Raw genomic sequence first — 24,119 nt, 5'->3', positions numbered from 1 at the left:
TTGCTCATGTAGATTCAGTTAGAGGATGCTCTGAGGTTATCAGTCAGTGTCCCTGGTTTCCCCAGTGAAATTTAAAACAGCTTCACTCAACATTATGAAAACAAAGAAACTCAAGCTGCTGGTAAAATATAACCTTTTCAGATGACAGCTGTGAGCTGCCTCAGGTCCATGTGACATTTTACAGTAAGGACTCTATCAGCAGACAGCTGCAGCACAAAAAGATTTTGGAATTGAGGTCAGCTAGAGCTGTTCCACTAACACCTACACAACTCTCTGACACAAAAAAAAACCCTTATCCCACAGGTCCCATGAAATGTGGGACAGTAACACCCTTCCCCATGTCCTGGGGGTCTGACTGTGCAGTTCCTGTGTAACCAGAAAGGGTAAGAGCCTAAGAGCAGAGGGAGAGAAGCACTTGCAGAGATGTCCCTGCAATGAGGGATGAACAGTGAGCCACTGAGCTCTTGCCATCCTTCAGAGCCCATTAAAGGTTTCAGGAGTGTTGTTCAGAGCCAACTCAAACAATGGTATTTTTTTATATTTAAAACTTCCTGGTATTAGAAAGGTATAAACAAATGGTTCACATGGCAAACAATTCCCTGTCCTAGACCAATCAGAAAACACAAGATAAATGCTGATGGTACTTACAATTAACTTGCTGCTGGTCCTCTTCCCCCTAAACAGAAGTCAAACACTCCGGTTATAATCTTTTCTTTTGGGCTGGTAGGAGAATTTTGCTCACACCTTTGAACACTGTGACTTCATCCTACAAACCAATCCATGGGAGCAGACTTTCCAACACTTGATTTACACTTGAAGAGCTTTGAAAAGGCACCAGTGATGTGATAGTGTTGGGGCAGGGGGAGAAATATCATAAGTGGACCCCCAGATGTGAATTCTTAGGGATATTGCTCTGGGTTTTTGTATGTCTCAGAAAATAAGGCCCTAATTTCCAGGACATGCCCTCTGACACAATTTTAGGATGCATGAGCAAATAGTATGGGATGATTAAGCTGGTGAAATTCAACTCTGTCATCCCAACAAGACTAAGTAGACTTTTCAAGCTTTACACATGACAGAGCCAATCAATTACAACCTACATTAATGGGGATTGGGGGACAATATCCTCTTTTCTTCCACTAAAGTTACACCTGATGTGGGGATTTTATTTAATACATTCCCAGATATACACTATTTCCTTCACATGTCTCAGGCTGGATATGAGAGCTGCTGGGTTTCCTCAGTTTATTTGAAAGGTAGGGTGGGATATGAAAAAGGGACTTACATGACGGTGCTAAGAAAGGCATTGCAAACTTGCTCAGGAAAGCTACTTTTGTGTGCTCTTCTATGCTGGATAGGGACACATCCTGCTACAAATACACATCCACTTTCCTCTGCTACTCATTTAGAGTTACAAAGTGTTCATGCCCTGCCTCTTGGTAAAAGTGGAAGAAGCATTTATGTTCATACCTTAAAAAAAACATTAAATTTAAAAATTGAAGTGCACTCCTCATGTATTTAGCTGCCAAGATAATTCTCAGAATGCTGGGCTTCCTCTGTGATATTTGTAAGTAATAATTACAGTGAAAGAGCTCAAGAGTACCATCTTCTAGAAGATTAAGTGTAGCACAAGAAAAAGCACTAATAGTGAGCTTTAGTTTTGAGAAGGCCAAAAGCCCCCAGTTTGCCCTGGAGCATAGAAGACCCATGAGAAATGAGCTCTGACAGTTGTTGGTCAAATCTCAACAGCATCAGAAACCACATGAAAACATACATTCCACTCTGCTGGGGCTAACCTTAGGAGCAATGTGATACACAATACTTCAGCCCTCTTAATCTTCCACCACACTTGTGAAAGGTCCTGAGACAACGTGTCTCCTCCAGGCTCCCACACAGCACATGGGCCTGATTTCTCCAAGGCTGCTGATAGGCTGATGCCTTTCCCAAACATGAAGATACAAACTCATGAACTGTAATTACCAGCACTGCAGATGCATCCAGATTAAGGAATCAAGTCACAGGACAGGTTTGACTTTGGACTATCTCTTCTGGTTATCATAAACACAATTTGGTTTCATCTGAAGGCAACATAGTTTGCATACTCCAAAACTGCTCCACAACATGAAATACAACACAGGAAGCGGAAGTTACTTCACAAGTGGAGAATGTATCTGCAAAGCACAATCCTTATCTCAAAACAGAAATGCTACTGGGAACACCCTGAATCCCCTCCCACTGCTCACGGCGCAGCACAGTCCTCAACCTCAAAACCAGATGAGATTTAAGCATGTACTATACTTCAGCAGGTGCTATAATTCTGATGGTACAAGCATGTGTGTAAAAACAGAAACTTGCTTTTTCTTTCCCTTCTGAAAATTGAATTCACATATGGACCACACCTCATTTAATCAAGACTCAGAAAATCACCACAGCTGAGGAACTGAGGGGGATCACAGTTCCCTCTTGCTAACGCCACATACTGTGTTTTCACAGACGATCCACACATGCCTGATTCATGCAGGTAAGCAGGAGGGAGAGAGACCACTCTCACAATCCTGTCATTGGAAGTGCCAATCTGACAGGCTGGACCATGACTGCCACTCCAGCCACTGAAAAGGTGAAGTTTGGTTTGTCTCCTACAACCTACAGACACAGCACTGCAGGGCAGAGCATCACAACACTCCACCAGGAGTCCCAAGAGCTGCCTGTTGGTTTCCTCCCTTGACCATAGCTCAACTGTGCCTGCATCTCTTTCGTCAACAAGCAGTCAGGAAAGAGCCTTTCTTCCTAGCTGAGCTTCTCAGTGTGAACTGCACAGGCTCTTTTTCAACTGCACTGTAAGACAAAAAGCAAAAGAGAAAAAATTCCATGTATCATGCATGGAAAAAGAAGACAAAGGACTATTTTGGGTGACAAAGGCCTGACATTTCAAAGTGATGGATCTGTGGTCTGTGTAAGGAGTCAGCCTCACAATTTGCAGCCCACATTACAGCGCTCCAAAGTTATTCACGCGGATTTGCCAATGACGGTATTGTGTCTGAATGCCTGGCACTCCTGGACTATTCCAGAATTTCCCCCAGTGCTGACTAGACACATTCTTCACCGTGCTAAGGAGAGCGTGACCCATTGCTTCAGGCTAGGGGGAAATGCAGATAATTGCTTTTGAGAAGCAAAACCTCAATATTTCTCCATCTTCCAGGCTCACAGAGGAACAGCTCGACTCTGCTCTCCACCCATCAGACTAGAACAGTGATGCCAGGTCAGTGCAGCTGTGCACTGCCTGGTATTTATAAGGAATTTGACATTTTTGTTCTGATTTAGAAAAGCATAGAGCTCAATCTGTTCAAGAACTGGCTTTATCTGATTTGAATTGCCCTTCTGCCCAGTTGGCTTTGGTGCATGCTCACAGCACTGGTGCTTGTCTTGGTGTGACTGTTCAGCAGCAGGAAAGGGAGCCCCAAGCTCCATTCCCAAAACCACCTTGGCTTATCCCCTCTCAGGAATATGCACAGGGACTTCTCAGAGCAATGGCAGCTTTTCTGTCCACAAACAGCTCAGAAAGCCACTAAACCTCAAAACATTAACAGCAATCCTGCCTTCCAAAATATAATTTCAACAGACTTTGTCCCCCTTAGATTCATTCTGATTTATGCAATTACAGGGTGTGTCTGTACTCACAGCTCTCCAGTGTGCAAGTGAGATGCTCTGGAAAAGCCTGGTTTCAATTATATGTGAGCAGTGGGGTATTCCCTCTGAAAAAATCCTACTCCTAACCAAATACAGCCCTCCAGGTTTTCCAGTGCCTTTGGCACATACTAATTAAACTTACAGTGCCTCAGTGACAGAAGGGAGTATCACCACAAACATGCAAAGAAAAACAACCCAAGACGAAGAGAAAATGGTAAATTACTTATGGGTAAGTTAGAAAATAGTCAAATGGTAACAACTTTCCCCAGATGGATCAGCAATAAGGAAAGAAGTTACTGGGAGCCATTTCCAAAGGAATTAATGTCCTCAGTGTTTATTTTCACACTGCACTAGAGGTACTGATGGTGCAAGGACCAATATCCATCCAACTTGGTTCTTTCAACGAACTTAATGCTCACAGGTACCATTAAGGCCCACAGCTGCCTTCCATACACACACTTCCCAGGAGAGGCACGTGTAAATTACATGATGCCATTTTATTTACTGGGGACTTGTTTGCTCAAGCACACCAATATAAGTGGATAATAAAGTCAATGAAATTCCAAATCCAAGGCCTTACATGTTTGTTTGCACAGGCAGATAGCAATCTCTGCATGGAAACAGTGCCATTTACACAAAATTATTACATTAAAGAAAAAAGCTATATACAGAAAATACTGTATTTATATTCTGCTATGGATACATGGCACTAGTATATACTATAGCGGGTGTGATTACGTGTCAGCAAGGTCAATATGATGAGATAAAGCGGTGTCTCCTTGCTTGGCATCACAGATCACGTGTCCTACAAACTGCAGTCTATCATGGAAGCAATAGCATCATTTTTCAGATACTAAAATGAAATGTCAATCCCTGGATAGCCTACAGAACATATCCACTAACAATGAGGGGGTAGAGAGGTGGGCAGGGGGACATGGACAAACACATATAGCCCACATATGAAATGAACCGAAAATGATGTCACAGATATTGAACAAAATGTTTACAAGATAGCGCCTGGTTAAATAAACAGAAGGCAGACAGCAAGGAAAATGACCTTGTTCCGCATAATAGAGGGATTCATATGGGTGAACCAGATACCCGAAATTACCAGCTACTAGAGCTGTATTGCAAATGTAGCTAAACCTCCAACATATTGAGTCCTGACTCAATCCTGTTTGCAACATGAGGAAACACAGACAAAATCATGTCAGCCACCTTTCTGAATCTGACCATTTTCCACCTGCTAAATGTAGCAGCATAGTGAACAGAAGCTCCAGGTGGTATAAATCAGTTCAGCTCTGTTGACACTAGGGATGGCAAAAGATAATGTATCTTTGCAGTAGTTGTTCTCCTGCAAAAGCAAGTGTCCACAGTGGTTATCTCCCCTGGAAGCCTGCATGCAAAGGCATGATAATGGACATACTCTGAGGCAAGTTTCACAAACCCACTGTGTCACACCCCCGAGTGGTGGAATAACTCATATAAGGGGGTCTTAACACTCCTCTGTCATTGTCCTTTTCTGGTCATCAAAAAGAGAAGACTATATGGATGACACAGTGGGAAAAGCTCTGCTTCAATTTTTCAAGAGATGTTTTCTTCTAAGGAGCTCTAATCCGCAAAACTGTAACTTTCACTCTTCAAACAGAGCTCAAATTCCTGACCTTGGCACTCCATCACAGAGGACTTGTTTTTGCTCACATGGATTAACTGTCACTGAACAACTCATCCAGGATAATTGGCACAACCACTCCTCTTCTTCAAAGCTACCACTTCCTCACCTATTTTGCCTTCCTCCTCCAAAGAGTAGACAACACACAGTATTATAACATATAACAGTGACTTTAATTACCACCACACCAACTGGCCAGAGTGTTTTCCTGAATAAAGCCTGCCAATTACAGCCAGCAAAGGAAGGCACAGCACAGAGCTGGATAAAAAGCACCTTCGGGTGTCCTGCTCCAAGCACCAGGTGCAGTTTAAGCACATGGCTAAAAACTCTGCCTGCCCCTGGGAACAGAGCAACATGGGAGGAGCACCTGGCTCATGCAGCCACCTTGCCTCCATGTTACAAGTAAGCATGCCAGTCCTGACCTCTTCCTATGGACAAACCTGTATCCAACACTCTTATCTGCACATATCCACACAGCTCACATGCCAGAGGGAGGCCCATGACCCACTCATGGCATTATCTTGGAGTTAAGTCCAATTTGTCCTGCACACGAACAAACACCTTCCTCTGGCATTAATTGGGAGTGCAAAAGAGGACACTAAAGAGGACACATTGGCTCTGTTGTGTGTTTCAACTAGGGCTGCCATGATTTGACATTCTGTAATCAATTTCACAATATTCTTTTTTGTGTCAAACCTCAGGGGACTGCTTCTAAAAAGTGTTTGTTTGTCATAAAACCTGAAAAAAGTCCAACCTTTTCTTTGGAGAAAGAAAAGCTTGGACGTGTGCGTGGAACAGGAGCTAGAACTTTAAAAATTTAGCAGTAAAGAAAGTTTCTTAACCCCCTTCCCTGAAGTTCCTATTTTTAAACTGAGCTTCACAATTTCTAACATCCTTGAGATCTCCAAGACTGACAAAATTTTCCTGAATCTTTAATATTATCGCTAACAAATGGATGAGCGAGGTACTTTTTGAGAAGCATCATCACAGCTATTTTGACTATGCCCACACACCAGAGATTTTATTTTGAACACCTAGTCAATGTGCAACCTATCTCTCCAGCCTTGAATTGGTCTTTGCCTCATTTAAATTTAGGAAAAGAAAGCTGGAAGAACAGCTAGCAGCCCCAAAATAGGGCATTATTTTGTCCGCTCTCCCGTCAGCAATTTTTAAAGGGCTGCAGTTCAATGCCCCACTGAACTGCGCATCCCTCCAGCTGTGCACTCGCTCCTCTTCCCTTACATCCAGCAATCACAGAGCATCTCAGGATGTTCCTCAGTTTATGAAACCCAGAGAAGATGGACCAGCTTCCTCTCACATCAGCTCAGCTAGTCCCTGGATTTTGTATGTGGGACACAGTGGTCTTGCACAAACAGATGCGCAGAAGAGCCCAATTATCCTGGCTTAGAGGGAACATCAAGTCACTTCCAGGAGAGCTAAGAACCCAGTGCCCACACTCTTTCAAGGGATTTACAGAGCACAGAAAACCTCCCTTGAGAAATCCCAGCCCAGATCAACTAAAATGAAAGCAGATGACAGAAAGAAGTTAAATGCCACTATTGTAAAGCACCTTCTTAATTTACAGCACACCTCTGAAGCGGGAAGCAGCAATTAAACACCAGCCTTTGTAATTATAGCACAGGAGCCTGCCTCCCACCCTCACAGCCAGCTGGAACTGCTCCCACTTCTGGAGAGCTCTTCAGCAGGCACGCTCACCCACAGTGATGCTGCAGCTCTCCATGCAGCTTAATGCTGCCCCATACCACCAGCTCTGGGAACTGTCTGAGCAGCTCCTTGCCCTGACTGGACAGGATAAGGACTTGGGGACACTGCTGCAATGCCAAATCTAACAGCAGCAAAACAGGACAAGCATCTTGTTTCTCTTGAACTGAGGCAGCTGTAAGAGGAAGGCAAGAAGCTGGGGGGAACAAATGTCAGTCATACAGTGAAATCTTTCCTGACTTCATCCACCAGAGAAAAAAATTAACAGGGCCTGTCCAGGGCCCACAGTCATTTAGATGCCAACCTGATTTATCTGCACTGATTTCTGCTCCTACACCAGCTGTCCAACTCTCTCCTGGGCAACTTGATTGGGAATTTTATACCCTGAATGGGCCATTTCAACCACAGTATATTACTAGTTTCTCACAAATGTTGCTCTCTGCTTGAGGGAGGAACACTCATCCATCAAATACCTTGGTGCCTTCTCTGCTTGCCACTTGCTGCAACTATTTGCTTTGGCACAGCAGATCTCTGGACAGCAAGCAGGCACACTGTTATTTTCCCCAGTGACAGCACTGAAAAAGGAAAGCATATAAATTATAGCAATCTTGGGGCTGCCTTCATTTATCCAGCAAGGAATGGGATTTTTTTTTGTGCGTGCCTCTAGTGCTATTTTTTTTTTAAGATGCTGTAGAACTGCTCCCAGTTTGCTTGCTCCAGAACAGACAGTGCTGAATATATACCATTCTGGAGGGCTTAGCAAATATAACTTCAGGGAAGAAAACCTTTTCAGCACAAGGCACTTGTGGTCTGCATGCCCTGGGAGGTCCTCTGCCCTGCTTTTACACACATTTTGCATCATTTTACTCTTCTAGAGCAGCTGTTCTGTAGAATACTAGAAAACTCATGAAAACCTGGTAAAGGGCATGTCCTGCTTACACCTACAAACATGGCAAGTCCCCAGCATTGCATCACACTGTCAGTCCATGCAATCTTCAAGGCCCAGAGAAACTGGACTACAATAACAACCTAAATGTATATGAAGATTACGCCTTTCTATATTCAAGCCATGAGTACCATCCACAGGCTTGATTTTCTACTTGTTCCCATGATCCACCTTCGCCCATTCCCCAGTGTCCCCCCACTACCAACATAACTTCAGTGGGATTTAAATCAGGACTTAACTGGATATATAGAATCAAAAAGACAAAAATCCATTTCAAGCCAAGGAAAGATTGGAAACAATCAGTGTCTTTGAAAGTATTTAGATCACTTCTCCCAGGAAGGACTGCAGAAAACAAAGCAAAGCAATGTGTCCACCTGAGTGGGGTGCCTGAAGCTGCAGGAGGATAGCTGTGGAAATAAAGCAAAGGCTCTGGGCTGCTGTAAGACAAATTAAACCCTGATTTAACTGGGGCTGCAATTTTTAATCTAGATTTTGGAGAGTTGCTGAAGCATTTCTTAACATAATGTTATCCAGCAGCTCCTGAAATGTATTCAGTGTCAATTGGTATCTTTTTCCTGGGACAAACATCTACACTGGCAGCTTCTACCACTGACACAACACATCAACTCACATAAAGGAAAAAAATCACCATTAGCTAAAAATATCTGAATGAAAACAAAACAGTGTTTCAAATGCCATTGTATTACCCTGCCTTTCTTTCCTTGGCTCCCTCTTTGTTTTCTATGGCCATTGACATAGCCTCCAATAGCTGCAAAAAACTGCCTGATTTCATATTAGTTTTTAAATAGCAGTGGGAGACATTTCCTTGAATTACATTTATGAGAAAACACAACCTGATAAATTTCTCTTGTAAACAACCCTTCTGAAGTCTATGAAGAACTACTGAATATATCAAGAGAAGGCCCAGTAAATGAGCTGTGAAAGGAAACAGTGGCAGGCATGACGTATTTTTCCCCCTCACTTTCCAGAAACTGCTCATTAAGTCCAGTTTTAAGTGGGGTGGAGACAAGCCACAGAAATTCCCAGGATAACACTGGTGTCTGATTAATGAGAAATGTCACATCAATCTCACAGACTTGTAAGGAAGATGTGACTGTTGCATGCACACAGGCACCAACATTTCAGTGTGTGCTTGCCCCAGAGCATCCTGCCCACCTGCTCCCTTCCTGTTCCACTCAAACCTTCCTAAAATTAGGACCATTTCTTCGGTCTTGTTTCAAGTTTCCACCTTTATCTCCCAGCCTGCCAGTGCTGGTTAAACAAAGAATTTGGAGCAGAAATGACTGTATTCTGTGAGAGACACACTCCAGAGAGCAGGAGGATGAGCACACAAACCCAAACACAGCAGTGCCGGATGCTTTCACAAGGGAAACCTGCTGCATCCTTTCTTACAGTAGAAATGAGCATAGAGAGGAAAGAATGACCTCCAGATGTAAGTCATCCTAGGAAAGTTACTTTAAAGGCAAAGCTGAAGACTTTGTACTTTTTGTGCTAAACACAAACCTTTAGGGGCTTTCTCTGAAGTCTGCTTAGGTACCCTGCACACATCCGCTGGGTGAAAAGGAGCAGCGTGTCTGTTTGATACAAAGCAAGTACAGAAACACACTACATTATCCTGCACAACCTTTGAAAACATTTAAATACAGAAGACTAGAAGAGGAGGCATGAAGGCTATTCCCCATATTCCTTGGGATGGCAGGAAGTTGGTAATGCTCCTTTAGTCCTCTCACAGCCAGCAGGTTGCTCCAGCACATTGCAGCATTTTACAAGGCATCAGCCATGGCCAGGATCAACATATATAATGCTCTGTAAAAAAAGTAAAACCTAACAAGTTGTCCAGGAGTGCTTTGGCTGAAGTAATTCAAATGGCAAAACAGCATTTTTTTGAAATAAATCTATTTCAAGTTGATTTGGCTTGTTTCCAACACCAATTAATAGCAATATTTAATTCCTGGGTAGATAAATATGCAGCTTCTGCCTACTGGACTTTCATGTTATGACACTGTAAAAACCTAAAAAAACTGATTCTATCTGCCAGAGACTACAAAAACTGTGTTCTCCCAATACAGACCTTTCTACACTCACTTTTTTGAAAGGATTTACATTCAAATTAATTTTGAATTTGGCAGTAAGAACTGCAGTACACAACTCCTCTGTCCACCATAGCCATATAATTGTTATAATTCAGCTTTTTTAGGCCTGCATTCTTAGGTATCCCCAGAGATGCTTTGGGGAAGGGTAGCAACAAATACTCTGCTGCAAGAGAAACAAGCCAACAATCCTCTGCATGACACTTGTAATTTTCTGTAACAAAAATACACCAACTCTCCTGCTTCTTGTGCGAACTCACAAACTACCCTAATTGACAGCACTACCACTCATCAGCCTGCCCCCACAAACAGTAACCTTTTCCCTCTGAGCTCCCTCCCATCCACCCAAGCTCCCCACCATGGATGGTGTCCATGCATCTCCAACTTGACTGCTGATGCTTATGCACTGCCCCGCCACTGCTGTTATATTTAAACCAGAGCCTTGCCTCACACAGAGTGATCTCTGCATCAGAAAGCACTGCTTGGGCTAACAAGAAAAACAGTACTGCAGCTGCAAGCTCAGGCATCTCAGAGACAAAAAATCAATGGGAAAGTTTGTAGAAAAAAAATAAAAGTTAAAAAAAAAAAAGAAAAAAAAAAATAGAAGAGCACACAATGTTTTGTTTAACTGCATTACTGTGCTTTGGACCTAACACAGCATTCTTAACAGGTGACACAGAAAGTCATTCCTAAAAATTAGGAATATGTAACATTTTGCTGAACCCTAGATTATAGAGATTTTGATCCTTTAAATCAACTTAATGGCTCATTTTTCAAGTATCAACTTTGTATAATTTCTTTTTGCTACTGTATTTAACATCCAAGGGACACTTCTTTCTTCCATCTTCCCCACACCCTGCTTCAGGAAAGGACAAATCACTGGAACAGGGACCAGCAACATCAAAAGAAAGCTGCTTTTTCATTTTTATGCATTTGTACCAGCTGGTAATTTATCATTTACAAAGCTGGGGATGGCTGAAATTTTGTTCCAAGGAAACCATACTCTGCTTAATAATGAGAACAATCAAATGCCACGATTTGTAGGAAGCAACTTTTTTCCTTGACCTTTTTATTACTGGCAAAATGTCAGCAGATTATTGAAGTGCAGAGAGCACAATCTATGATAAGTAACTTTGTGTTGCCACATACCAGACCAAAACACCCCCTCCTCCCTGTCCAGACACAAACCTTAGCTTTCCAAAACAGCTCTGATTTAGAAAGAATTGTAGATAACTAACAGAGTCTGAATGCCAAGTGCAATATCGTGGGTGAACAGGGCTTGCTCAATTCCTGGAAGCATAAACAAGGGGGGAAGGAACAAAAAGAGCAGGAGACAGAATGCAGCCTTATTTCTGTCTTTGACAGCTGCAAGATCACTGCTGACATTGCACATGCAATCTTCATCTTTACCTGAAATGCAGCAGCATGAAAAACTGGAAAGGACCCAGAAAAAAACCATAAGGCTGTCTCCAAGTCTTAAATCAACTGCAATGAGACTTAAGATGTTCAACCTACTTAACTAATCAAAGACATGTAAGGGATCACCTGATCATAGTCTGCAATCACTTAGAGGGAAAAGATGTCAAAGCAGGAAGAAAGAAAGTAGAAAAATGCCAGATTAGAGAGAAATCTTTTACTGTAAAGAAAACTACCATTTCCACACATTTCTGAAGAGCACAAAAGAATCACCACCAAAAATTAAAATGCACTACCTGCCTAAGGAAAATGCTGTAATTCAACCAGAAATTACTAGATTTAAGAATCCCAGGCTAAAATCCTTGCAGATGCAAAGTCAAATGAGATCAACAGGACTGATACAGCTGGCTTTAACATCCAAGATAGAAAGAAAAGCTACATTGTCCAGAATGGCTTCCTAACTGAGCCCACTTTCTCACCAGATAAGCACCTTAAGAGATCACCCTGCCAACTGTTGAAGAGCCTTTCTCCAGCTGCCTGAGCCCTGCACCTCACTGTGCTGCAATCAAGCAGCAGAGCAGCCAGCAATGGGCAGCTCATGCTGCTTGTTAAACATTTCTGGCCCCAAAACACTGTATTTCTTCTCCACTTAACTTTTCTAAGGTCCACTTCCAAATCAGCCTGAAGAAAACATTGTTTTACTGACTTCAGTAAAATAAACCTTTTTCTTATTTCCCACGCTGTTTCATTTCCTGGTACTCCAAGCTAAATGGCACAGATATTTACAGTACTGGGAGTCTCATCTGTAGCTCATCTAAGACAGAATCACTGAGCCAACAGCTCACAGTGCAGTAGGACTGCCTATTAAAAACACTGTGGGGTAATTCCAGGCTTCCTACGGGCACCATCTATGTGTACAGCTCAGCTCATTTTCTACACATTATTAAAAGCTGCTCTGCTTAACTCACCACTTAATTTTGATGTTAAATGAAAGCAAAAAGCATGACAAAAGAATTGAGCGAATAAAAAAAAGAAAGAAAAAAAGATGCACCTGAAGACTTCCTAGTAGCTTTATCCAGAGAGCAAACAGGCATACTCTGGCTGGAATTGGGCCAGCAGACAATGCCAAATAACCCCAAGAAGGGATCAGACCCTCTCTCTGCCCTCATAACAGAGCCCTGTAGGCCAACACAAGAAAATAAATAAAACCCAACCCCAAAACTTACTTTGTTATTTTTCCAGTGCAGACAGAGGCACAGAGGTGCAAGCAATCTCCCCACAGCTACAGGAGGCCTGTGATGGAAGCAGGAACTAACACTGATCTCCTGATTTCAAAGCCAAATGCCCTAACCACAAAATTATCCTACTTGCATTGCCTCAACCTGTCTCATCCCAAAGAACCAAATTACTGGAGAAGAGAAGGAGGGACAGAAGGGAAGAAAACAGAAGGTTTATCAGGAATATTTCTAGTCCACCTGGGAGCAAACACTGCTTACATTGGTCCCCCATAACTGCAATCCAATGAATCTGGAACATGGTATGAAGTTTAGCACTCAAAATACTCAGCTTTCTCAGAGTTCAAGCAAGGCTGACACAGACCACCTCTTAAAGCAAGAAAAAGTCCCATATTGCTTAATACTTTTTACACAGTGGCCTGGAATGCTCAAGAGATTAAATAATTCACACACTGCCTTTCCCCAGGGGTTCACATCTAGCCCAGATCTCAAGTGTCAAGTACAATCACACGCACTCTTGATAGACTTTGAGAGGTAAGAGCACGGCACGAGTGCAACTCCCAGGAGATAAACACTTGTATGGGACAAGTCCTTGTAGCTCAGCTTGGCAGCAGTCCTAGCAGGACAGCAAGGGAAGCCAAGTGGTGTCTTGGACCCCAGGGTACAGAGGTGAATAAACGAGGGAACATGCTTTGGTTTTCTCCTTAACAACTTCAACTTCCAAGGACACAATGAAATCCTGCCCCAGATAGAACACTTCTATCCACATGGAGAGGCAGGGTGTGCTTACAGCAGTTCCATGTTAGAAGTGGCATAAAAGATGCCATTCCCAATCACATCAAATATGCCAAGATAGTGAGTTGGTGTGTTTTTACATGGGGTACACAACTCTGCACACCTTGTGATTTGCTCAGGCTCTCAAACAAGGCCAATGGAGGGAAGCAACAGCATAAGGCGCCGCAGCTCTGGCGCGGGAAGCGCAGCAGGGGCGGGTGCTGGCGGATGGCAGAAAGCTGGGAGTGCCCACTCAACCTGCCCGGGGACTTGAGATGTTGCAACTTGCTCCAAGCAGAAAAGAGCAGCAAACCACGGCTTTCTCTGCAGCGTGGGCAAAGCACAGAGGGAGCAGAGCCTCGGGGGAGCCATGCTACACTGCAGTGCCTTCAGAGCTGCAATGGCATTTGTTGTGTGTGCCCCTGCCTGTGTAGCTCCAGGCTTGGCTGGAGGGTGCAATCTGGTTCTTCACTCTATTTCCACTGCCATTTTCACTTGGAGTGCCTGCTGATTCCTTTAATAAACTGCTGCATCCCTGAGGTACAAGGGCAGAAAACTCTTCTAGCAAAACCTGGGAGTCAGCAATAGAGAGGGGAAAATTAATTATTAAGGACCACATTGGGGCAGGTTTTCTTTCTTTCTGTCTCGAGCAAAACTTAAATCACGTCTTCCTTCCCCCATTGTGGCTATGGTAATAACGCGCAACTATTCATTATCCTCATCTTAACTAGAAAAGCCTCTTTCAATTTAGCACTTAATATAATTACAGTAAATTAAACAGTGTCTAGAAAAAGTCCTACCTTTTCACAGCTATTACCTTACCTCTATGAAACTCTATCAGTTAAAAGTGAAGATAGCTATTAAACAATAAGGGTTTGTAGCTATTCAGTGAGCAGAAAAGTGAGATGTTCAGTGGAAAATTGTTCAAAATCTATTTCTAAATTCAATACCACATCTCCAAGGAAAAATGGGAGCATCTCATTAATGGTGTTGCAATGTCCCTTTCGCATTGCGGAGATAGTACTTGAGTACCAATTCTCTGTTCACTTTCCTTCACTTCAACAGCTTTCTTTTTTAATATGAGGGAAAAAAAGTCTGCCTTTTATAAAATCACAAGGTAAATTATTGCCTTTGTGCGCTTTCAGCAAAAGCTCTCTCTGGCTAGTGATACATCATTAATGTGATTTCTCTAAGAGGCATACAGGATAAAAAGCACTTGGCTGCCATGAAGTCAATGGGAAAACACACAGACTTTGAGAGGGTCACGATTAACAAAAAATAAAAGCCATAAATTTCCACACTGGTACTCTAAAAAAAAAATTATTAAAAAAAAAAGAAAGACAAAGCATCTCTACAACAGGTAGTCAAGAGAGGCATTTGGTAAATGGTAGTTTTCTCCTAAATAAATCAAATGCTGGGAATACTTGGAGTGATATTAGAAGCCTTATTTTTAACACAACATAAGCTTACCAGCCATCAGGAATAAAATATTAAGTAGGAAATATCTTTAATATATTGTTTTGCAACAATTGGGAGAACATTAGTAATAATTAGCAGCCAGCACTGGAAGTGCTCTCTGCTAACTGTGCATCTTGTGAATAACAGCAAGTCTTATGTTAACACAATGATGTCAGCTGACAACAGCTTTATAGCAGAGAAAAGCATATTGTGCATTTCTGGGAAAAAGAACCTTTAGTGTTGTGGGGATTATTATGGTTAAATTGCTTCTGAGTCACAGTCTGCTATTGCTCAATGTTTCTCACTTGGTCCCTACCTACCTACCTCTTATTTCCTCATGGGCACGCACCTGTTCAAAGAGAATAAAACTGCCACTGTTGTACCCACTGTCTTAGCTCTTTTAGACAACTTATTCAGTATCTTGCTTACTTAATGAGACTGTTTTTATTTATATTACAGAACAGCCCAGCAAAATCCAAGACAATACTGCTCTAAATATTCTGTGAATTTCCAATAAGAGACCTTGACACCAAAGAACACAATCCAGGCAGAGAGAGGATGAAAAAAGCATGGAAAGCTTATATGGACACACCCTGGCCATGTACCTTCTCCGGGAACTGAGAAAAGAGAGACCCTGCACTACACTTCTCAGATACACTCATGGCTAGGAGATCCTCCCAGCTTCTCAGCACACCTCACCCTCTTGGAAAAGAAAGCTTTCAGCGCCTGCACTGAGGGATTCCACAAGCCAGAACTTGAACACCAGCTTGGGAAAAACTAGGTTAGAAGCCTGACAGTCTAGGCTTGGTTTAAGCTGCCTCCAGCCCTGTCCACAAGTGGAGCTCCCCAAGTCTACTGCAATGCATAGGTGTAGGAATAAATGAGTGCAGGTATTAATAAATGACTGCAGCTGTGCCAAGGTGCCTCCCATGACCTGGAGTCCAGAGAGAAATTCAGGCAGTAACAGCAGTTTGATTACAGGCAACAAAGCCTGGGTGGTTCATCAGTCAAATAAAACCAAACCCAAAACAACCAAGCCAAACAACCAACAACAACAACCAAACAAAAAAACCCCACAACACTGAAAAACACGTTCAACAGCCAAGAAATAGGGCCTTGTTTGCATCCACTGAATCTGAATTAGAACAAAACAAAAAAAATCTTACATTCTATCTCCTCTTGAATGAGAAAGGTTACAAAGGCAGAGTAGGACAAGGAGGCTGGGGCAAATGACAGATGTCAAAATGGAAAGAAAATCTACTATAAATGAAACTGAAAAATACAAACACTCTGTATTTCGTATCTAACACACCTGTGTCCTGCTCTAGATTACAATAACAGAGGTCCATGGAAGGCAGTTTAAATTACTGCCTTGCCCACTAATGCTATAATTTGTGCCCACTGAAAGCCTTCATAGTCCAAGTAAGGATTTACAAAAAAAAAAATACGGTTTAGACCTGAACTGTCTGACCCACACACGAAAGAAAATGAAATTATCTGCAAATCCAGATTACTTTCCTTAGTAAGGTAAGGTAAAAAAAACAACTCACTGCATCAGCAACTGTCAGGCTTGCAGCAGTGCACAAGGCTCTTTTTCAAGGCAAGACAAAAAGAAAAGACATAAAGATTCGTCTTATAAAATGGAAATCTCATTTATTTGCATCCATGCCAGGAGCTTGCCAGAATAACCATTCTGACAGAGCATTAATTCCAGTGACAATTCCACATTCACATTTCAGGGATTTTACAGATGAGCCATCAACAGCTGCCCGAATGAACTGTGCAATATTTGATAAAGTGTATAAAAGCCTTGGTCACCTCCTAATTCTACATAAAAGTGATTATCTCCTGATGCTGAAGTGATAGCAACAAGAAAAAGTGCAAAAATATCAAAACAATAACACAAAAGAAATTTAAATTGTTCTTTTCATTCTGCAAAGATTATTCACAATGAGCAATAGTTAACCACACCATGCAATGGAGCAGAATTCCCTTCCTCTCCTCACTGGGACATGGCAATTTATTGCTGTGAGGAGAGAATTCCCCATCATTTTAACCTCATAAAAGAGCAAATCCATTCAAAAATGCAGTGCTAGCATAGGTTTTCCACTCTCAACTGGCATCAAATAACACAGGTAAGAAAAGGCAAGCTGCCTCTGCAGCACTGAAGGTGGGATGGAACAATGACACTACGACAGTTGTCTGCAACAAAATGCATTGGCATGAAAATTAAAGTACCTTTCAGAGCAATCTCATGATTTTGCTGAGAGAAAACTGAAGGAGAGGTATCAGGACACTGCTTTTGTGCCTGAAGTGCTGGGATGCAGAAGGACCAAGATCACATTTAAGCTTTGCACTCGACACAGAACGAGACATTTCATCCCTCGATGCCTCTCTGCCACATCTGATAGATCAGCAGCAAGTCTGCTTTTATCTTGGTTTCTGCTGATCGATTTAGACAGCACACCCTTCAGGACTCTACTACAGCAGCATTCCAGTTTGGGAATACACACAAAATAGCTATTACATTATTCCTTGGGGGTACAATTTCACATTGATTGATTCACTGACAGATTAGATAGGATGAAGCAGGCAAGCCCCTTGTTGAGTTTCCCCCCTCCTCCCCACAAGGAGAGTTGCACACGTCCCAGTTTCTTAAGGATTTCTCTTTTGCCTTTAGCTGGTTAATTTTTCACTGATGCTATAATCATGCGAATGGTAACTGGGTTGCCAAAACACTCAAACTCATACAGCCCTGCAGTCAATTCCCAGTAAGTTGAAGCTTGGCATGGAGTTTAACAAAACACATAGAAAAACTACTATCAAGAAAACTGCCAGCACAGTAAAGTTATTGATATTGGAATGGAGCACAGGCCTCAGTGGCACACTGCAAAGGAAAGCCCAGGTATACAGCTGGCTGTTTATTAAACAAAGAGGAGAATTGAGCCTTTCCAATTCAGACTTTGATTTATACACCTATAAATCCTTCAATGTGAAAGGAGTGTAAAGGAAAAAATGGCACAATTTCAACTGTAGCACTACAAACACCACAGAAAACTGAGACTAAAGAACAAGGAATATGCCCATGGTTTTTATGCAGCTTGAAAGAAATTAAAAAACACCACCACACGAGCAGCTGGACTATTTTAACCTTCTAACCCTAATCCCCCTTTCACATCACTCTCCTTCCGTGATGGGCAGAAACCACTTACAGGCAACTCCTACTAGCCTGCTGTTACTGCTTCCAATTTTGCAGAATATTCCCCTTTAGTCCCTTGATTCTTTTCATGTTACACAGGTGCATATACAGTACCTAGAGCCCAATGCAAGCACAACACTCCCACGCCTTGAGCAGAGAAAGAGTATTCCAATAATTAAGAAATGTGGAAACCTGGGCAGATTGTACACTGCTCCTTAGTCCTCCACAGAGGCTCAGCAGCTACTTATCAGAAAGGTATTTTTCAGGATGGTTGTCTCCTTCCCCCTTCATTGCATGACCAGTAAGAGCCACACTGGTGGGGAGGAGCTGAGATGAAGGCAGAACCTGTGATTTAGACACAGCCCTGTACAATTAAATGCACCACAACCACACAGCTCCAAAATGAGGGCTGAGAAACACTTGGGAGGAGTTTGCTCAGTCTCAAGATGCTTGATGCTCTAAACACCAGCAGTGACAGTCAGCAGCCTGCACGAGGAGTGAGCAAGCCCAGACCCACACTCAGACATGCTGGCAGAGCAGGTCAGTGTCATTCCTGCCAAAACCCATGTGTATTTGGCATTTGGATTGTTCCCATTCCCTGAGCTGCTTCTTGTGTTTCTTTACCTTAGTAACCACAGCAGGCATGCACAAACACCTACAATGTGCTGCCAGAGACATCTCATGTTGAGGACTGGAGGCGTGAGGCGCAGCATTTCTGGCTGAGAAAACACTGTGCTGTTAATGCTCCAAAGGCAGGGAGGTCACGAGAAAAAACACTGAATGCAGCTTTCCCCCAAATAAAACAGGAGATCAAATAGCACAAATCTCTGCAGTTGCAGAGGGAGGTCTGTGCTCTGCAGCTCAGAAGCAGCAGGGCCCTGCTGACACACTTCAGGGCAGTTTCATTTTTACCTCTTCAGCCCCAGATCCAGCACTAAAAGACCTTCAGCAGCGGCAACGCCGACAATCTCACAATTGCCTCCAGCAGATAACAGCTCCCTTGGACATGGAGTGACTCTAACCCAATTCAGATTAGCTTAACTGAAATTTTTATGATCTATGAACATAGTAAGAATTAGTCGAGTCTCAGTTTTGCTCTGAGCATGGCACACTGATTTCAAACACACTGCACAACACAGATTATAGGAATGGCCTTTCCCTAGAGATATCCTGATGCCAAACCACAACACTGTATCAGACACAGAGCCGTTTTTCTCCTGCTGTAGCCAAGAAAGCACCTTGAGCAATATCTAATCCAGTAATGGAAACTGAACCACCTGTACTCTACAAGCCTCCCTCCCACTCACCTGATGAATCAGTGTTGCAATAAAGCACATGAAAATTAAATTAAGCACCATGAAAAGATTAGAGCAGTAAATCCGCCTTTCAGTTACTTTCATGCATCACCATGATTAAATCATTCCTTAGGTTCACATTGTCCTCTTCAAACCAAAATAGGCGGTGGGCAGGACTATGGCCTGTATTTTCTCCTTGAATCAGAGAGCTGCTGTCTGTACCTCCATCAACAGTAACACAAAGTAACCCCTGCAGCTGAATCTGACTCCCTTGCTGCCCCCAGGTCCTTTTGGCCCAGCTCTGTCCCCCTCCTTGCCCTGCTGGGGTGGGGATACTCCCAGGGTCACTACCATCCTACTGGGAACTGCTCAGCTGAGAGCATCCATTCTCCTCTTTGGGGAACAGAACTTAGCACACACAGAGCCTGGCTTGAGGCTTCTGTCTGTCCCCCCCCACTCACACCTTTTTGGAAACTTGCAGCCAAGGAGGAAAGGTGGCAGCTGGGGACACATCCAGTGCAATGGCTGTTCTCTGCTGTACAGACACTGCTGGATACTGTTGCTATCTCCTACATCAGTGCAAAGAGGAGGAAGGAATATTTTGACAACAAAGATATTGCTGCACCTGGATGAAGTGAGGAGGTTGCTATACAGTTTAAAGAACTTTCCCCCTCACTTATGTTAAACAATTGTTTCACACTACAATGCTCTAGGTTTGCATAGCACTTAAAAAATATGGTTTCTGATCCAACAGTCAGTCACATGTGCTTATGTGTTTATTTCTCTAGGAATGCTGCCTTGCTTCACTTAGTGGAAGCTACAAGCATTTCCAAAGTCAGGTTTCCAAAATCTGGTTTTTAGACAGCAGTACCTATGGTCTCCACTATGGTATCTGTACAAGCACCTATAGGAAAGGTAATTACTATTGTCAATTAAATGTAGCCAATTAGTAGCAGTGCAGTCTCCTTACTAGTTCCTCACCATGCTGGAAGAAGTACATTAAAAATGCTTTCCACCTACCAGATATGCCCACATGTCTAAAGAAATCAGGTCTCCTTGACAGCACGCCATCCCACACGCCACACCGGCCGCCTGCTGGCCCCCCAGCCCTGCCATGCCGAGAAGTCGGGGGGCAAGGGGATCCACCCCACAGCTCCCGTCGCCAAACCCCTAAAAGGCACACGTAGAAACGGCGACGCACAACCTGGGCACAAAGCACGGGCACAGGCGGCAGGGTACCCTCCGGAGCTGCCAGCGCTCAGACCCTCGCTGAAATCACGCCGCCCGCAAGCCGACTCTGGGGTACCACGTTATACTTAAAAATAGGCAGCCTGGCAGCGCGGGGGACAGGAAGAACAGCTAGCACGGGAGGCGGGGGAATGGATTTATTGGAATAATTTAGGGCGGGGAGGGGGGACGGTATTTGCTTTTATAGGGTATTTTGGGGAGGATGGCTTCGGGGATTCGGGGGAGGACGTGGCTTTTAGGGGGAGGTGGGGATGTCCGGTGCGTCTTACCTGGCCGGGGCGGCCGAGCCCCCGCGCGGTGCCGCTCTCAGCACGCCGCGCCCCGCCGCCGCCGCATCGCCAGGACACGCGTGGGACGGGAGCAGGGACACGCGTGGGCCCCGCCGAGCCGCTCCCCCGGCGGCACGGAAAGCGCGGAGCGCCGGGCCGCGGCCGGACAGCTGCTCGGGGGAGGCGGCGGCAGGAAATACCAAAAGACTGATCCAACCACGCTAGGGAGAGAGGGAGGGAAGAGAGGGGGGGGGAATGGAGAAGAAAAATAGAGGGAGAAAAAATAAAAACGGAGGAGAGGGGAGGAAAAAAGAAAGGGGGAAGGAAACGTGCAAAATCCGGGCGGGATCGGCGCGGAGCGGGCGCGGTGCTCGGCTCCCCGCGGGAGCGCCCCCGGGGAGCGCCTCGGCCTCTCCCGGCCGGAGCTCGGCTCCCTTCGGCTTGTTATTCCTCCCCGCACTCCCCGCAGTTTGTGTCTTTCTTCTCCTCGGCACAGGGAGAGCCTGAAGCCGAGGCAGAGTAAATAAAGCAAAACTACCAACCCCTTAAACAAGAATCAGGCGGACCCCCCGGCCAGCAAGCAGCGAGCCCTCCCTGGGGTTCACTGACGCCACGCGCAAGATAATGGAGAAAAGCCAACCTGGAGGAATCACCACGCTGAAGCCCTGCAGCTGCAGGAGCACTTTGTCTCAGCATCCAGCCACACGCCTCCACCGACGCCGTGGCTCAAAGGCGCCCATGCAATATGCAGCCCTGACACGCAGCTGGGCACGCTCCCAGCTTCGCCTGTGCATCCAGAGCGAAAAATCAATCCCATGGCAAGCACGGACCCCTAAGCTCCTCCAGACGAGGAGGACAGTCCAATCATCGCATCCCTGGTCTCAGCCCGCCTGCCCTTCGGGGGAGGCATGACTTTACAGGCAGCAGAGTATCTGGTAAAGCATCACGGCAGAAAACGGCCCAGCCGCACACATTTAACTGATGCTTCCTCTCTCCTCCACTCTGAGGGTCCCACAGTTCAGCACTGGACTGAGAATAGGAAGCCAAACAGGACTTCACACCTCCTTCATCTCCACGGGAAGAGATGTAGCAAAGTTAAAAGACACCCAAACTTTCTGAAACCAAAAATCACATGAGGGGATAATGTGACCAACATGAGTCTGACTTACATCACTAAAGTCTGAATCACCCATGTAGAGCTGAAGCTTTGGTGCAAAACACAGCATGAAGCTCAGACTCATGCTTCTGAAACCAGAAGCATTAAATCATGTGCCTGAAATGCTTTACTACCCCACCCTTCACAGAAGAAGGTGGGGTAGTAAAGAAGAAGCCAGATCCTTTTTCTCTTTAGTGTGTGCAGGGGCTGAACCAAGACAAAGATCACTAGCTCTGATGTTCCTCATATTACACGGAAAGCCAGCTTCCAGCACTAAAGAGAAGCAACTCATTACTTGAAAAGGTCTCCCAGATCTTAATGAAAAATTCTGAATTCATCCCAAGATGCAAGCTCAGCTTGGACCAGGGCACAATCTCTCTCACTTACTGCCTCCAGCCAACTCCAGCCCAGGGGGATACTACAAGGCTTCACCCTGCATCACTGATATCCACATACCTAATGCCAGTAGAGGTAGCTGATTTTCTCCTGGTGAGAAATGGCACATAGAGCAGAATGCATTGTACCTAGGTAGGAGTAGAGCATGGTGCTGGAAGGAGAAGTCACCATCCATTTTTGCTCTTTCCTGGAAAGAAGCACTATAAACACAGCATAAACAATGAACAGCTCACACAGCCTAAGCTGTCCCTGCTATTCAAAAGTCGCCACAGACCTTCTCTACCCATTAAATAAGCCCCTGAATCAATTGCATAGAGCAGGTGATTCTAAGTTCACCTGTATTTGTTGATTTCTGCCATCATCTGCAAGGTGTGGAGAGTTGTCATGATTCCAGCTGCCTTCAAGTTGGTGGGGATTTTCTCTTAATCCTTACCAAAATTTAACCCTGAGGGCAAGCCTGTACTGTGCAATGGGGCAGGGCACTGCATGGAGATGCCAAGGCCTCTCATCACCCTGGCTCAGGGCACTGCCAGGTTGAGCCATCCTCTCAGAGCATGAAGCAACTCACCCTGCCTCGTGCTGCCTTCTCACTCTCCCTGCTGCCTCCTGTCCTGACTGTTCCAGGCTACACTAGGGTCCTTTCTCTGTCCTCCACTCCCTTCACCCTTCTGCTTTTAGAGTTGGAACAGTCAAATGCATCCAGGTAGCTTGCCAGCACCTTGTCTGGTACAAATGGCTTTTTAACAAAAGCATGGACTTGACATTGGTCCACCTGTCTGTATCCAGGCTGGCTTTGTCCCACCATGGCTTCTCAGCTACTTTGGTACAGAGATCTACAGTTTTTAGCACCCTACGTGAATCTTGGTGGGACTTAGAGTTCACTTCCCAGGGATTTCCATTTTGAACATTTTTGAAAACCCATCTAAAAGTGTTTTGGCTAAGATTTCTACTAAATTATTTTATTATCAGGCAACCATTCCATGATTACTATGGTTTCATCTGCCACATTGCTACAAAACACTCATTTGATAAAAAACTGAGCATCCAAAATTATTTCTGTCAAAACAGTTAGAGACCTTGATAAAGAAAATAATACATGAGGTTTTCCTATGTGCTCTAGGACAGTGCATGAGGCATTAGTGATACACAGAACAGAATACTTGTCAGTTAAATTGTCAAAATTTTGTCCATAAACTGAAGAAAATGAGAGAAAATTTACCTCAGACTGATGCTTTGTGTCATGCAGCCATGGCATTTCTTATGGTCCAGGGAGCCCTGAACTTGAATTTGCTGTGTCTTCAGACCTTGCACCAGATGGGTCCCCTGACTCTGGGTTAGAGCAATCCATCACTTCCCTGTCTGTCTGTCAAAGCTGGGACCTAGATCTGTTCTTCCCCTTATAAGTCCTCCACAGAAATGTGTGGAGTAAGCTGGACCGCTTCAGTAAGCAATGCAAACACTAATATTTTTGAAGACCATTTTCCACAGCCCTCTAGTGTCTGTTCTGTTAACAGCCATTCAGAAAACACATCTGC

The 24,119-nt window shown here is 44.2% G+C and overlaps 1 protein-coding gene across 4 annotated transcripts in view; it reads right to left on the bottom strand.

Annotated features, from left to right (window-relative positions):
* The window catches only part of OSBPL5 (oxysterol binding protein like 5), a 173,621-nt gene that overhangs the window by 113,684 nt on the left and 35,818 nt on the right, over nt 1–24,119 (bottom strand). The window contains exon 1 of one of the 4 annotated variants that reach the window (XM_030950550.1): nt 21,673–21,932. The exons of 2 other annotated variants lie outside the window; for them this stretch is intronic. The gene's annotated coding sequence lies outside the window, so the exon portion shown is untranslated. Of the gene's footprint in view, nt 1–21,032; nt 21,542–21,672; nt 21,933–24,119 lie in introns of those variants that run through there. One more of the 4 variants, XM_030950549.1, reaches the window with a different exon arrangement.

The sequence above is a fragment of the Camarhynchus parvulus genome, chromosome 5 (genome assembly GCF_901933205.1).
Source record: "Camarhynchus parvulus chromosome 5, STF_HiC, whole genome shotgun sequence".
NCBI lineage: Eukaryota > Metazoa > Chordata > Aves > Passeriformes > Thraupidae > Camarhynchus > Camarhynchus parvulus.
This window is presented reverse-complemented; position numbering and strand designations above follow the sequence as displayed.